Below are 4458 nucleotides of genomic sequence, written 5' to 3' on the forward strand. Positions count from 1 at the left end.
CCCACTGCTACCTGGCTGGAGAGAGAGTGGGGGAAAGACAAAGAGAGAGGGGGAGGAGGCCAGAGAGAGAAAGATAAAGAGAGGGAAAGACAGATATGACTATCAGTTCTCATATTGTACAATAGCCACCATTAAGTTAGTAACCTAGCAACTCGACATGGAGTATCCATAGAAATACATTATATTTCTATGGGAGTATCTTTATATTGTGAAGTATAATGTAGAATACAACAAAGTATAACAAGGCTGTGTACCTGAGGCATGGTGGTGCTTGGACCTGGTCAGAGACAGAAGGAAGGGTCAGCAGTTTAGAACAGTTAGCTTCCTCATCATCAGTACACAAACCGCAAGAGGTCAGAGTTCACATAATCTGATAACAAACATTAAAAAATGTTATAGAGCAGCTGAATTATCACTGCAGTGAGACCTAGGCCTTAGCAAGACCATATTGCTTCCATAAAATTAATTTCTAGCTGGTAGAGAAAAGAAGGGGTGATCTGCAACATACCGTTTGGGAGTAATTCAATCAAGAACCATGTATGTTGTGATTGTTCACATACTTTCTGAACAACTATCAGGACTGTAAAATAGGGTTGCTGTTTCCATTGTATGAGCACTGAGAGAGAGAGAGAGAGAGAGAGAGAGAGAGAGAGAGAGAGAGAGAGAGAGAGAGAGAGAGAGAGAGAGAGAGAGAGAGAGAGAGAGAGAGAGAGAGAGAGAGAGAGAGAGAGAGAGAGAGAGAGAGAGAGAGAGAGAGAGAGAGAGAGACAGAGAGAGAGAGAGAGAGAGAGAGAGGAGGAAATACTCTAATATCCACAGCCAACCTCCTGTGCCCCAGATCCTTAAAATAGTAATAATCAGTCATTTCACTATGTCACATACACACAAACACTCGAGCCTACAGAGGGATAGTCAAGACTCTGGAGCAGCAGCCTTTCCACATGAGAGAGAGAGAGAGAGAGAAATAAATAAATATCTCTAAGGATTTGTTCAGTGCATTCTAGAATGTTCCGTTGAACTCTAAAGTGGTGGGAAAAAAATAGGAAGAAAGAGAGTGGTGCCTACTTATTTCCAAGAAATAAGAGAACAGAAACCTCTGTACTTGACAGCTGTGGGATTAATATTTTCACAATAAACTGACTGTTATTATCATACATAGGCCTACATCTAGCTGAACGTCCTTCAAGCCCTTTAAAACAACATTTGGCAAAAATATAACCCTGACACTGTCCCTGACACTCAAGATTCGAAAATGCTGTATTTTAAACGAACAGCTGTTTTACGTCCTGCATGGACTGTGTCACATTTTCCTATGCTGAAGCGCGCACCCGTCATTTGTCAACGCGCAGTCCCGCGGTTCTGACAGGAAATAGGTTAAACGTTTGACCACTAAATATGATGCAGCATATTAACGCTATTCCATTTTTATTCGGCCTACACATCTATAACATAGGATGCCACTGTTTATAACACAGGAAGAGAGCATCAGCCGCATTGACTGGCATCAGAGCCGCAACAAAATAAAACCAACCTAACAGTCGGCTACAGGGATATTGCTAGATTCATGTCTACCTTTGCTGTAGTAAGCTAGGCTACTTACAGTGAACTGTTCCAGCTGTCAGAGGCAAAAAGTAACATACATCTCGGTTGACCGATTTCCTTCTCCACAAGTCCGCAGAAATTAATCGAATTAATAGAGATGTGGTCCTCGTCTAGTCGGCTATCGTCGCTAAATATTATTTGGTCTAAATTATGAACAGCTGGCTTTGGAATGGTCTAGCCATGGGGAAACAATGAATTTGTTTTTCGTTATTTCCCATGAATACACAGGTAGGTTGTTATTATAAATAAAATATATTGCATTACTGTTATCAAAATAACATAGTCATGTTCAAGATTGCATTAGGCTAGTCTATATTTCCTCTAAACGCGATAATGTGTAACTTTTTGATAAATAATTCCCCTCAGATCCCAAATGGTTCCATCCAGAATCAGCTGTAAAAGTAGAATGTCGGATTTGTTCTCAGGAACGAAGAGTAAGTAAGGTAGGAAATTAAACGAGAACACCAGTCATACAGTTTGTGGAAGCAGATATGTCTGAAGTGTAAGGGATATTTACAAATGTACTGTGTGGGGGGGGGGGGGGGGTTGTCTAACTTTTTTTTTTGCTTTGGGGAGGGTTGTATGGTTCTCTATTAGACACAGGGGAGAGTAGTGCGTTTTTTTCCCTGGTTTACATTCACTCTTTTGCAGGTTTTACTATATACCATTTTTTCCATCGTTGCCAAATGTCCTAATCTGCTTGCATTGCCTCCCCTATATAAAGGTGTTTTGGTACTTCCCTTATGCACTACACTTTTACTATACCACAGGTCAATATAGTCTACCAGTCTAACTGTCTATCCTGATTTATATCCACTATTCATAGTGACAATAGTGGTAGGTGGATCGTTTGTCCAGATCTGCAATAGGCTAACTAGCAATCATACCATACCATACAATTATTTAAAGCTGCATCAATTTTCTATATGAATCCACAAGAACAAATAGGAATAGCTGATAGGCAGTGGAGAGGCCAGGTGCAACATTGTGCATGAATCAATTTTCTATATGAATCCACAAGAACAAATAGGAATAGCTGATAGGCAGTGGAGAGGCCAGGTGCAACATTGTGCATGAAAGAACAGTGAAGACATGGAGCTCAAAAAGCTCCCTATTGATTTTGTGTAGGGACAATACAATTATCCTACCTAGACTAGCCTACAACACCACAATGCAATGAATAATTGCATTATTGTTTTCAAGTGAGTACAACAATTTACTCTAAGCTGCAGTGAAATGTCATTTGATTAATGGCGCAAAAGCCCTGTGATTTGAATGTTTAATAAAAAATGTGTTACCTTTTATATGTGGCATAAACACAACCAGTCACAATGCTTTAGTCTGATTAGGCTACTTCAAACGTCTCCTGTAGGCATGCGCACGTTCGTCCAAAATATAATTTCAGCATCCTCAAAATGGTTTCCATCCAACCTTTTTATGTGAGTAAAGTACATTTACATTTACATTTACGTCATTTAGCAGACGCTCTTATCCAGAGCGACTTACAAATTGGTGCATTCACCTTATAGCCAGTGGGATAACCACTTTACAATGTGTAATTTTTTTGTTGTAAATTTTTTTATCTATTTTTTTGGGGGGGGAGGGGTAGAAGGATTATTTTATCCTATCCCAGGTATTCCTTAAAGAGGTGGGGTTTCAAATGTCTCCGGAAGGTGGTGAGTGACTCCGCTGTCCTGGCGTCGTGAGGGAGCTTGTTCCACCATTGGGGTGCCAGAGCAGCGAACAGTTTTGACTGGGCTGAGCGGGAACTATGCTTCCGCAGAGGAAGGGGAGCCAGCAGGCCAGAGGTGGATGAACGCAATGCCCTCGTTTGGGTGTAGGGACTGATCAGAGCCTGAAGGTACGGAGGTGCCGTTCCCCTCACAGCTCCATAGGCAAGCACCATGGTCTTGTAACAGATGCGAGCTTCAACTGGAAGCCAGTGGAGTGTGCGGAGGAGGGGGGTGACGTGAGAGAACTTGGGAAGGTTGAACACCAGACGGGCTGCGGCATTCTGGATGAGTTGTAGGGGTTTAATGGCACAGGCAGGGAGCCCAGCCAACAGCGAGTTGCAGTAATCCAGACGGGAGATGACAAGTGCCTGGATTAGGACCTGTGCCGCTTCCTGTGTAAGGCAGGGTCGTACTCTCCGAATGTTGTAGAGCATGAACCTACAGGATCGGGTCACCGCCTTGATGTTAGCGGAGAACGACAGGGTCCAGGGTCACGCCAAGGCTCTTCGCACTCTGGGAGGAGGACACAACGGAGTTGTCAACCGTGATGGCGAGATCATGGAACAGGCAGTCCTTCCCCGGGAGGAAGAGCAGCTCCGTCTTGCCAAGGTTCAGCTTGAGGTGGTGATCCGTCATCCATACTGATATGTCTGCCAGACATGCAGAGATGCGATTCGCCACCTGGTTATCAGAAGGGAGAAAGGAGAAGATTAGTTGTGTGTCGTCAGCGTAGCAATGATAGGAGAGGCCATGTGAGGATATGACAGAGCCAAGTGACTTGGTGTATAGCGAGAATAGGAGAGGGCCTAGAACTGAGCCCTGGGGGACACCAGTGGTGAGAGCACGTGGTGCGGAGACAGCTTCTCGCCACGCCACTTGGTAGGAGCGACCGGTCAGGTAGGACGCAATCCAAGAGTGAGCCGCGCCGGAGATGCCCAGCTCGGAGAGGGTGGAGAGGAGGATCTGATGGTTCACAGTATCAAAGGCAGCAGACAGGTCTAGAAGGACAAGAGCAGAGGAGAGAGAGTTAGCTTTAGCAGTGCGGAGAGCCTCCGTGACACAGAGAAGAGCAGTGTCAGTTGAATGACCAGTCTTGAAAAGTACATGTCAGATAAAAAATGTC

Source organism: Coregonus lavaretus (genome assembly GCF_964263955.1).
Source record: "Coregonus lavaretus genome assembly, chromosome: 1".
In the NCBI taxonomy this organism is placed as follows: domain Eukaryota; kingdom Metazoa; phylum Chordata; class Actinopteri; order Salmoniformes; family Salmonidae; genus Coregonus; species Coregonus lavaretus.